This window comes from Dermochelys coriacea, chromosome 3 (assembly GCF_009764565.3).
Source record: "Dermochelys coriacea isolate rDerCor1 chromosome 3, rDerCor1.pri.v4, whole genome shotgun sequence".
NCBI classification, from domain to species: domain Eukaryota; kingdom Metazoa; phylum Chordata; order Testudines; family Dermochelyidae; genus Dermochelys; species Dermochelys coriacea.
This window is the reverse complement of record NC_050070.1, coordinates 179,083,825-179,096,912: the sequence shown is the minus strand read 5'-3', so window position 1 is coordinate 179,096,912 and position 13,088 is coordinate 179,083,825.

The window sequence follows — 13,088 nt, the reverse complement described above, 5'->3', positions numbered from 1 at the left end:
TTTTGACAAAAGTGTTTCCCTTTGGGTACCTATGACAGCAAATCTTTGCAGTCATATGGAAAAAAAGTCTTAGAAACAAAGCACATTTTATTTGTTATGCATAGGTATACGGCCTTTAGGAAAATGGGTTACCACAACAAGAGACCTAGAGGCAGACTTCCTTACCTGAGTTTAACTTCTCCACCCAGAGTTCTGGGAGGTCCGGCTTATTCCCATCTCAGAATCGGGAGAGTCTACCTGTCCTGCTTGCAGCATGCTCCCTCCATCAATCTGGGTGTCAGCTTCCATCTGCTGACAACCCACTCCCCCTCCTCTGTTCTGAGCCCAAGACATTGTAGTTCTAGGATTCCCTCTGATCCTAGACTCAAACTTGGGAAGAGTAAACTGTTCTGGCCCTGGTGGAGCCAGGTAGGGGATATTCCTCAAAACAACTTTTCCATGGTTTCCTCCAGGATTGTGTCTCGTCTTTTCATATCCAGTTGATTTTGCCTTATCACCCTCCTTTGATTTGACTCCTGGCAGTAAGGTTGATTAATATGACTCAGGTAATCTGAGGGGCATATAATATTCATAAAACATGGTGCCCCTAACCCCCTAATTCACCACATCCAGACAATTTGTTTGACTTCATAAAATTTTTTGCTTTGCTGTTTAATCCCAGTATCTCTGCATTGATCCCAGACAGATTAGGGACAAGAGCTTGATCAACAACTAAAACTTTCTTTGCTTTAAAGCAGCAGGCTAGATTTTCCTCCCGGATAAGACAGCCATGTGCCATTCTATTAGAGCAATGCAGCCTTATAGCTGCTCTAAGTGGCCAGCTAGGGATATCCTCAGTGCTGGGAATCTCTGGGTTGAAAATAACTGGCTCTATGGAGTATTCTAGACAGGGAAGACATGGCAAGAAAGCACTGTTCTTCAGCAATGCCTGACCAGAATGACAGCCCCTTCAGAGTCATTGCAGCTAGCTGTCAGTTAGCCTCAACGGAATTTGACCCCTCTGGGAACACAAAATTGCTTTCCTGCACGGAGCACAACTCAGCCAGTGTTTAGTTAAAGTTACACCAGCACTGGAATATATGTGCAACACATCATTCTTCGGCTTTCTAGGCTCCATGTCTGTTTTGTTTTTAAACACACATGCAGACATTCATTTCCACATAACCAGTGGTTTAATTACATGATGGTTCGTAACAAATACCATTTCTCCTTGCCTGCTGGAGTGTCATGGAGGAGTTAGTATAGCATACAGAGCACCTTTACATTTGATAGATATTCCAACACAATGCACACCTTTGGAATTCAGCAGAATGAATTTCATTGCTTCAATTACATCCGAGAAATAGGGATTAGATGGCTCAATACATAAAATTTAATTAAATGATGGAGATCAACATTCCATCTGTAAGAGCTAAAGCTACATTTAGTCAATCTTAGTTTAAGATTCACAACCCCATTTCATTTCCATCCAGAAGATAAATATTTAATATATATATTTATTTAAATAAATAAATTTAGATAAAAATTACGAGATCAAACTAGCTAGGGACATAAAAGGAAACAAGAAAACATTCTACAAATAAATTTGAAGCAAGAGGAAGACCAAGGACAGAGCTAGCCTGTAATTCGATGAGGGGGGAAAAACAATAACAGAAAATGTGGAAATGGCAGAGGTGCCTAATGACTTCTTTGTTTTGGTTCTCATCAAGAAGGTTGGTGGTGATTGGACATCTAACATAGTGAATGCCAGTGAAAATGAGGTAGAATCAGAATCTAAAATAGGGAAAGAACAAGTCAAAAATTATTTAGACAAGTTAGATGTCTTCAAATCACCAGGGCCTGATGAAATGCATCCTAGAATACTCAAGGAGCTGACTGAGGAGATATCTGAGACATTAGCAATTATATATGAAAAGTCATGGAAGATGGGAGACATTCCAGAAGACTGGAAAAGAGCAAATATAGTGCCCATATATGAAAAGGGAAATAAGGACAACCGGGAGAATTACAGACCAGTCAGCTTAACTTCTGTACCCGGAAAGATAATGTAGCAAATAATTAAACAATCAATTTGCAAACATCTAGAAGATAATAAGGTGATAAATAAGTAAGCATGGATTTGTCAAGAACAAATGGTGTCAGACCAACCTGATACCTTTTTTTGACAGGGTAACAAGCCTTGTGGATGTGGGGGAAGTGGTAGATGTGGTATATCTTGACTTTAGTAACGCTTTTGATGCTGTCTTGCATGACCTTGTCATAAACAAACTAGGGAAATACCACCTCAATGGAGCTATTATAAGGTGGGTGCATAACTGGTTGGAAAATCGTTCCCAGACAGTTAGTTATCAGTGGTTAACAGTCATGCTGGAAGGGCATAATGAGTGGGGTCCCGCAGGGATCGGTTCTGTGTCTGGTTCTGTTCAATATCTTCATCAATGATTTAGATAATGGCATAGAGAGTACACTTATAAAGTTTGTGGATGATACCAAGCTGGGAGAGGTTGCAAGTGCTTTGGAGGATAGACTTAAAATTTAAAATGATCTGGACAAACTGGAGAAATGGCCTGAAGTAAATAGGATGAAATTCAATAGGGACAAATACAAAGTACTCCACTTAGGAAGGAACAATCAGTTGCACACATACAAAATGGGAAATGACTGCTTAGGAAGGAGTATTGCAGAAAAGGATCTGGGGGTCACAGTGGACCACAAGCTAAATATGAGTCAACAGTGTAACACTGTTGCAAAAAAAGCAAACATCATTCTGGGATGTATTAGCAGGAGTATCGTAAGCAAGACACAAGAAGTAATTCTTCCACTCTACTCCGCTCTGATTAGGCCTCAACTGGAGTCTTGTGTCCAGTTCTGGGTGCCACATTTCAGGAAAGGTGTGGACAAATTGGAGAAAGTCCAGAGAAAAGCAACAAAAATTATTAAAGGTCTAGAAAACCTAGGAGGGAAGATTGAAAAAATTGGGTTTGTTTAGTCTGGAGAAGAGAAGACTGAGAGTGGACATGATAACATTTTTCAAGTACATAAAAGGTTGTTATAAGGAGGAGGGAGAAAAATTGTTCTTCTTAACCTCTGAGGATAGGACAAGAAGCAATGGGCTTAAATTGCAGCAAGGGTGGTTTAGGTTGGACTTTCGGAAAAACTTTGTAATTGTCAGAGTGGTTAAGCACTGGAATAAATTGCCTAGGGACGTTGTGGAATCTCCGTCATTGGGGATTTTTAAGAGCAAGTTGGACAAACACCTGTCAGGGTTGGTCTAGATAAGACTTAGTCCTGCCTTGAGTTCAGGGGACTGGACTAGATGACCTCTCAAGGTCCCTTCCAGTTCTATGATTTTATGTTTTGTTTAATTTCTTTAGGGAAGTTGTGACACTGTCCTAAAGTGATACTCTCCACCCCATATTCACCATGATGATATAATTACTATATGTTTTGTACAAAGTATGCATTGTGAGGCATCATTTTAAAAGTCTTAATCTGTTGAATATTAATACCCTGTTGAATTGTATGTGCTAGCATTGTATATGAAGTTTTGTTATGTATGTGCTATGGGAACATGTTGTGGGATTGGGAACACCCACAAGTAGCCTTTCAGGTATAACAATAAAAAGGCCAGACATTGATGGCCCATTGAGGAGAATACAAACACACAAGGATTATCCCAGGGACAGTGTACAATGCAAACCTCTCAGAGATAGCACATACCAGTGGAGACTGTTTGACACATGTCACTGCAAAAGAGCTATCCAGCAAGCTGGAAGAAGATATAAAAGGGGAAGTGACATCATCACTGGGCCTCATTCCCCCCACAACTCGGAACCTGGAAACACTTTAGGAACAATGACTGAACTAGGGAAGGGGGTCCCAGGTGGAAAAGAAGGTAGCCCTGCCTGTGTATGGAAGACTGGTGGTCTGTTTGTACCATCAGGGTGAGACTGCTTACTTCAAATTCTATCGAGCTTATAGAATTTAGATTTTATGTAATTATAAATAGTGAGTGTACAGATTACCTATAGCTCTGGGGTCCTAGGCTGGGGCTAAAACCTCTCTTTTTTGTTGAGTGACTGGCAAAGGCAGCTAGGTGTGTCCCTGCCTGTGTAAATGCTTGTGTGACTGCAGGATCAGGAGAAGTGTGCAGCTTGTCACAGCACCACAGTGATGGAGGGAGCCCAAGCTGGTGAGACAGAGGGCTCAGCAGAATCCCAGTTGCAGGTTGCACCCCAGGGAAGTCAGTCACAGAAGTTAATGTTTTTTCCTGCCTCTGCACAGTCTAAAAACAATTTTAAGATTAAAAATGCTGAATCCATAGGTTAGCTTAAATAAAAAGTGACTGTTCTAGACTATGCATCACATACCTTAAAGTAACCCATTTGTTTTCCTGAATTTTCAGGGAGGGAGGAGAAGGAGGGGTGGTACTTGTGGGTGGGCAGGGGAATTGTTGGGGTTTGACTTTCAGTTTTGGTTATTTTCTGGATTTGGGGGAATAGATTTAACCTTGTTTGAATGACTGTGGGGTTTTTTGTTTTAAATAAAAATACATGTCAAAAGCCCATGGGAGCCACCCTGAACTTACTGATGTCAGGTTGCAAAAGTCCCATTCACTTCAAGGGATGCAGGACAGAGCTCTTAGATCCTGATTCAGGACACACATTTAGGGATGTGCTTAACTGTAGGCATGAGGCATGTAGCCTCATGTCTGGGAAGGAGGAATGCATAGGTCGAAATGAATGAAACAATAACTACACATTTTTGAAAAATTAGAAAGTCAGCTGAGTGATTCCTTTAACAGTTTCTAAAGTGGTTATTTTTAAACAGTAAGCTTTTATTGGGGGTTAAATTATAAAGATCTTGACCTACAACTAGTCTTCAAAAGAAAAGGCAAACCATGTCAAAGGTGCATACAATGTAATTTCTTTAGATCCCATGACACTACAGGAGGTGGGGCACAGAGCAAGAAACAGCTTTGTGCCTCACTTGCAGTCTGTAGAGAATGGTCTGAGTTCTTTCCTTTTTTCCTAATCCAGTCTATTCTATTAAGGTTCTTATAGTCAGGGCATTGCTGGCACACGATGGCATATATCACATTGGTAGATGTGCAAGTGAATGAGCCTCTGATACTGTGACTGATGCAATTAGGCCCTCTGATGGTGTCCCCTGAATAGATATGTGGACAGAGTTGGCAACAGGCTTTGTTGCAAGGATAGGTTCCTGGGTTAGTGGTTCTGTTGTGTGGTGTGTGGTTGCTGGTGAGTATTTGCTTCAGATTGGGGGGCTGTCTGTAAGCGAGGACTGGCCTGTCTCCCAAGATCTGTGAGAGTGATGGGTCGTCCTTCAGGATAGGTTGTAGATCCTTGATGATGCATTGGAGAGGTTTTAGTTGGGGGCTGAAGGTGATGGCTAGTGGGGTTCTGTTCTTTTCTTTGTTGGGCCTGTCCTGTAGTAGGTGACTTCTGGGTACTCTTCTGGCTCTGTCAATCTGTTTCTTCACTTCAGTAGGTGGGTATTGTAGTTGTAAGAATGCATGATAGAGATCTTGTAGGTGTTTGTCTCTGTCTGAGGGGTTGGAACAAATGTGGTTATATCATAGAGTTTGGCTGTAGACAATGGATCGTATGCCAGCAATGTCCCTCTGCCATGTACATTGGTCAAACTGGACAGTCTCTACGTAAAAGAATAAATGGACACAAATCAGACGTCAAGAATTATAACATTCAAAAATCAATCGGAGAACACTTCAATCTCTCCGGTCACTCGATTACAGACCAGAGGGTGGCTATCCTTCAACAAAAAAAACTTCAAAAACAGACTCCAACGAGAGACTGCTGAATTGGAATTAATTTGCAAACTGGATACAATTAACTTAGGCTTGAATAGAGCCTGGGAGTGGATGAGTCATTACACAAAGTAAAACTATTTCCCCATGTTATTTCTCCCCCCCCACCCCACCCCCCACTGTTCCTCAGATGTTCTTGTTAACTGCTGGAAATAGCCTACCTTGCTTGTCACCATGAAAGGCTTTCCTCCTTCCTCCCCACCCCCGCTGCTGGTGATGGCTCATCTTAAGTGATCACTCTCCTTACAGTGTGTATGATAAAACCCATTGTTTCATGTTCTCTGTGTGTATATAAATCTCCCCACTGTATTTTCCACCAAATGCATCCGATGAAGTGAGCTGTAGCTCACGAAAGCTTATGCTCAAATATATTTGTTAGTCTCTAAGGTGCCACAAGTATATATTAAGTTCAATTATAGAGCACAGTCAATAGTGAACTGATATTTGGAATATTAATGAACTGGCATAATGACTCACCAGGGAAAAAGGTAGGTGTTAGTACAATGAGGGCCTGAATCTCCTCTCAGTTACACCAGTGTAACTCCATTGACTTCTATTGAGGAATCCAGTGGCACCTTAAAGACCAACACATTTATTTGGGCGTAAGATTTTGTGGGTAAAAAAACCCCACTTCTTCAGATGCAACTGAAGAAGTGTGTGTGTGGGGGGGGGAGGGTTTACCCATGAAAGCTTATGCCCAGATAAATCTGTTAGTCTTTAAAGGTGCCATGGGACTCCTTGTTTTTGTGGATAGAGACTAACATGGCTACTCTTCTGATACTTGACTTCTATTGAGTTACTGCTGAATTAGATAAGCCTAGTTGGTGAGAAGAATTAGATCCTGAAACTGCAAAGTAGACTTTAGTTAACTTATTTAAGGTCAATGAGTTAATGACAGGAAGGTATCCAAGGTCAACTGACCGCCAATCTTGTGCTTTAACCATTAGATGACACTGCCTTCCTTTAAACACAACAGTGCACAGAATGCCCATATCCTGGGCTGCTTCCAGACTGCATCCAATGCAGTTCAGGGATAGGCATAGTTTAACTGCTATATTTGGGGGTAGGGGGCAAAATGAGTGCATGTGTAAGCTGGGGAATAGTCCCGCTATTTGGGGAACTTTCCTGGCTTCACCTTACTTTACCCCGGTGAAGTAAGCTAGCAAAAGGATCCGAGTCCTTGGTCCCACTTCCTTTACCCAGTGGCCTCCCTGCCCTTGAGGACTCCCCTTCCACTCTCCTGTCTGGCAGAGTTCTCGTAACCCCAACAAGGCTGGGCCCAGGATTCCTGGGGGACTCAACCCCCAACCCTGCTGTGGTCACCTAGGACAGAGGCTGGGGTGTCCCCACTCCAGGGTACTCTCTCTGCACTGGGCACTTCTCTGACCCACTGACCATTACATACAATTTAAAGCAAATGCAAGTTATTTAATCAATAATTAATTTTAAAAAGAATAAGGAATAATGGGAAAGGTTAAAAGAAACATCACCCTGCTCTGTGGCAGGAAACATCACAAACGGTGTCTCTGGAATGTCAGGGCAGTTCACAGTCTGTTCCTTGTAAGTCCCAGGCCCCTTCTCAGGCCCTGGCTGTGCTGCAGGGATGCTGTGGGTTGGACACTCGCTCTGGTGGTGGCCACACGCTCTCAGGCTCCAGGTGGCAAGGCCCTTCTTCCCAGTGTTGCCCCCACCCTGTCAGGGTTACCAATCCCCCTCCGAGTCTGGCCTGCAGATCCTCCTGGCTGAGGCATCTCCCTGTGCTGGGCCCACTGCCCAGAATCCCCCCACACTCTCCCCAGCTGCTCATGACACCCAGCTCCAGACTGCTCTAGCCCCAGCTCTAGCTCCAGCCTGCTTCAGCACGGCTGCTGCTCTGCCTCCAGCTCCCTAGGCTGCTTCTCCACCCCTTCTGGCTCTGGTTGCTGCAGCTCTGCTGCCAGCACAGGGTCTGCTCCGCAGGCTGCTTCTGTGACTCTGCTCCCAGCACTGACCTGCTTCGTGGGCTGCTTTTCTGGCCCATCTGGCTCTGGGGCTGCAGCTCTCTCCCAGCACAGGGTCTGCTCTCTGGGCTGCTTTGCTGGACCCCCTGGATTGGCCTCTCCCCATTGTCCCCAGGGACTGTCAGTCTCAGGATCCTGATTCCCCATAGACCCTTCCCCCTTTTAGCACTGGGAGCTAGCAACTAAAACACCCCCACTGAATGTTAGTAAGGGGGCAACGGTCCCCTTACACATGCGTGCCTGCGCTCACACACATACACAACCTGAAGCCAATTCCCTTGGCTCGCTGTCTCTCTCTCCCCTCACCTGGAGTGGTACCTGGGCGGCCAGTGCTGGGGCACAGGCCATCTTCTCGGGGCAACCCCAGCTGCTCCTGGCGGCCACTCCGACACTGGTTGCTGAAGTGATGTCCCTGCTCTGGGGCTGCTGCAGCTGCCTCCCTGGTGGGGCTGCTGCTGCCACCCAGAGGACACCACATGCCAAGCTCCTGCTTCCCCTTATCCATTCCCATATCCCCTTCTCTTCCCCACCCCTTCCTCTCCCCACTGTCCCCTGCCTCATCCCATCCCTTTCTCTTCCCCCTGCCCTATTTGTCTCCCCCTCCGCCCCCCCAGCCTCATCCCTCCCCTTGCCCCGCCCCTCCCATGGGGCCTGACCATTGTACAGGAAACTGGAGGGCACTAGGACCCAGGAGGAGGTGGTATCCAGCTGCCGAGGCAGCAGCCTGGAGCACAGGGGGGAAAGCTGCTCCATCTTGCCTCCCAAGACATGCCACGGGGAAAGCGTGGCGGGGGAAGGACAGAGCCCCCCAGCCCCGGACAGGCCGAGCAGCGCAAGCCCTACAAGGCAGCTCGGCACTTGCAGAAATGGGGGGGGTGACATGTGACACCTCCCCGTGCCTCATCTCAGTTTAGAGGGGCAATGCCCCCCCCCCCGAATGCTGCCTCCGCCCCTACTTCCACAGCTCCCATTGGCCGGGAACTGCAGCCAATGGGAGCTGCGGGGTGGTGCCTGCAGGCAGAGGCAGCACGGGGAGCCCCTCCCCCTGCCAGGACTTGCTGGCCAGGAGCGTCACGAGCGGGAGCTGCCCAAGGTGAGCAATACCTGGAGAGAGCCCGCACCTCTCACCCCCTCCCACGCCCCAGCCCTGAGGCCCCTCCCCACACCTGCTGCCCCAATCCTGAGCTCCCTCCAGTATCCAAACTCCCTCCCAGAGCTTGCACTCCACACCCCAACCCTCTGCCCCAGGCTCAGACCGGAGCCCCCTTCCACACTCTGAATCCCTTGGCCCTAGCCCAGAGACCACACTCCCTCCTGTACCCCTGCCCCAGCCTGGTGAGAGTGGGGGAGAGCGAGTGACGGAGTAAGGGGGATGGAGTGAGCCGGGCAGCGGCATTTGGGTTTGTGTGGTTAGGTAGTTGGCAACCCTAGTCTCCCACCTTCTGTTCACAGTCGCTCTGCTCCTGTAGTAGGCTGCCTCGCCTCCCAGCTCGACCCTCTGGCTTTTTCCATTGGACCATATGAACTGGAACTGTAAACTCACTGAATATTAAATCCCACCAAATGAGGGTAGATCCATCCTCATCATCGTATCCGCTCATTATACTCCACAATGAACAGAGCCACTATATAGACAACATACCCCCATATCTCAATGTTTGAACTTTGGCCCGTTAAACTTTTACCCCAACTGGGGAGATTGCAGATTATGTATTCCTTATGCCACTCACTCCTAAACTGAATTTTGCACCCCTTGATAATCTGTACCTTATTCCCTGATAACCAGAAAGTTATGCCTAAACTCTGTACCGTTTTCTTTTTACTTCAACATTATCTTAATAAAAGTATTACACTCCTGGGGTACGCCAGTCCCAAATCCACAGAACAGTAACCAATCTTCAGGGTTACTTAGACCCATGGGATCACTGTAGACCACTCAAAGAAATCTCAGCTCTAGTACTTGCTGTTTAGTGGGAGTAGCAGTACTTCATCAAATCCGGTCTTGGACTTGCCATGACAAGAACCCCTCACCTCCCAGTGTCTTGGTACTTCCTCAGTCTCAGCTCCGTACTGAGCAACCTTTTGGGCTTGCTGTAGTGAGAATCGCCATTTTCAGCAGCCTTTGCCTTTTAACTGCCCATACTCAGGATCTGCCCTGTTCCTAGCAGCCTTCCCTGACATGTTCAGCTTCCAGCAAGAAGCCTTGAGGAAGAAGGGCATCAGTCTTATGCCTACAAAGTCCTTCCTTGCTCTTATTTCAGAGAGCTGTCTCCCAGAGCTTCTTCCTTAGAATCTCCCCTCCTCATGGGCCACTTCACAGCCTTCTGAACTTCAGTTCAAATGCCCCTTTCACTTTAGCATCACTACCCTTTGGGCTTCACAGCCTCTGGCTTCCCCATAGTTCACGACAACCTACCTCTGCTGCCAGGCTCCAGTGCCCCAGGCACCCAGGCTTCTTTCTAGCTCACCAAAGTTTCAGGCCTCCCTAGCTTCTCTCAGCCTTTAGCCCAAGAAAAGAAACACCCAGTTACTTTTCATCTGGGTCTTCTCCCCGGTCTCTTTTTCCTCTCTACTCCCACTGTTAAGAGGGCCCAGCTGAGTTTGACCAGTTGTGCACACATCTCCAGGTGCCATGGCCTAATTGGGCTCAGTCTCCAGTTAAACCCCATGCTGGTTAACTAGAGGTTATACACCTGACCCAATCACATGGCCCATTCCCTTTTATTACAGTGATTTACTGTACTTGCTAACACATCAGCTACACCTTACACAGCAACCCAAAAGCAATGAATTGACTTGTATTACCAATTGCACTGGCAGCTAAAATCCTAGTTGTCCAAAAGCAGCTAATAATTAGTGTCTTCACTACAAATGACTGATGACAGCAGTCCTTGCTTAGACTATAAAATCTTTGGGGCAGAGACCATCTTTTTGTCTTGATTTGTACAACACCTGGCGTCTATGTGCTACTACACTGAAAATAAATAACAACAGATGCATATTGTAAATATCACCGAGTTTATCCAACTACACAGTGCTACGTTCATGACTTTTGTGTGTTAAGGGATATGAATGGTTATAGTACTCAATAAATACATCACATACATACTTACATAAACAGAAGTGATTACCAAATCCTGTGTCTCCATATATTGATATGTAGAAAATACAGACCAAATTGCTATCAAAGCAATCACTGTGAAAATATCTCAAAACATTTAATCATTTAGTGTCACTCCCTTATGCATTATTTCTACTCATCACGTGCAGTGCACCTTTGGGGCTTGTTCTGCCTACGCACTCATAACATCATCAGTATCTGAGCACCTAACTGTAGTGAATTATTCCCACAATACCTTCATGAGGTAGGGAAGTATTATTGTTCCCATTTTACTGATGGATCTTGAGGCATGAGTGATTAAATAACTTGCTCAAAGTCATACTAGAAGGTTGCAGTAAAGCCAGGAATTGACCTTAGCTCCTCCAAGTCCCACACCAATGGTTTTAAACCATAAGCACACCCTTCCTCTCCCTGATCTATGCATTAAACACCCTTTAACATCAAAGGGAGATGTACATACAGCATGTATACAGGTTAAGTAAAACCCTTCTGGGTTCTTTCAACTTTAGGTTGTAGGAGGGCTTTAAACATAGAAGAATATGCAATTTTAGACTCCACTCCAGAAAGGGATTCCACTCAGGCAGACCTCTGGGTGTATGCAGATGTGCAGGATCATGACCTTCGTTTATTCGATGTGCACAGCTCCCAGCTGCTTTGAAAAGCCAAGCTACATTTTATAATGAATCTTAATTATTTAAGTTAGTTAGTTATGCAAGTGCCTTAGATGCTGCCATTATGAGTGCTAAAAAAAAAATAAACAATTGACATAAAATCAGGGGAGAGAGCATGTTTCAGCCAGTGCAATACACACAATAGCAATTCTACAATTAAACATGTTAATTATTGTGTAGCTCCTACTATATTGAGTGAGTGTCAAGCAATTGCCTGCTATTGCTCATTTGTTAGAACTAAAAGAAAGCAGGAAACAGCATGGGAGTGAGAAAACATTGCAAAGATGACTCAAAAGCATTAATTTTGAAGTTAGAAATATTTAAGCCAGTTTGTTAGAAATGCTCACACTGCTAGCTAAGGTGTGGCTGTGATGGGAGTAGAAGTGGAGAGGTGAGCAAAGGTAGTGGAAGGATCTCAGCTGGGAGCAGCACAGTCAATGTTCCACAGGTCCCCTTTCTGTTCCTTCCCTACCACTTGCCTTCAGTGCATGGGGGCTTCTCTCTTTTCTTTCCTTTGTTGTGCTGCAGAGCATGGGTGGGAGAGGGGCCACCAGTTGCATCTGGGGTATATCCCAGGCATTGCTGCTGCCACCACCACCATCGAACAGGGTGGTGTTGCTGTGGCCAGGTGATTGGCTCCCAGATGGGAGACCTAGAGAGGAGGGGTTGATGGAGTTTGCTGCCTGGGTGGGGTAGTCGTGGGTTTCATTTCAGTCCCACTTTTCCCACCCTTAATCTAGTAGCTGGGTCTCTAGTGATGCTAGGCTGACTGCCAGTTTTGGTGTCTGCAAGGGATTTTTCACCTTTGGAAAAACTGGAAAATAGCCATGTGGGTTTTTCACTTTTCACCAGCCATCCAGAAGGTCTAGTTTTGGGGGTTTCAGTTACAATTGCTGCAACTTCGTCAGGTTACCAGTGGGTTTGGTGGGTTAGTAACTGTCTGACTCAGATTCCTGCAACCCCATCGGTTGCTTGAGTATTGGTCACAGCATAGCCTTGCACAGTGAGAAGGTACACCGCTAATTTTCATCCAGGAATATTAAAGGAATTGGCAAGTGAAATTGCAAGCCCATTAGCAAGAACTTTAATGAATCTGTAAACTCAGGGGTTGTACCGTCTGACTGGAGAATTGCTAACATAGTTCCTGTTTTTAAGAAAGGAGAAAGAAGTGATCTGGGTAACTACAGGCCTGTTAGTTCGACATCTGTAGTATGCAAGGTCTTGGAAAAAATTTTGAAGGAGAAGTAGTTAAGGACATTGAGGTCAATGGTAAATGGGACAAAAGACAACATAGTTTTACAAAAGGTAGATCATGCCAAACCAACCTGATCTCCTTCTTTGAGAAAATAACAGATTTTTTAGACAAAGGAAACGCAGTGGATCTAAAAAGAAAAGGAGTACTTGTGGCACCTTAAAGACTAACAAATTTATTTGAGCATAAGCTTTCG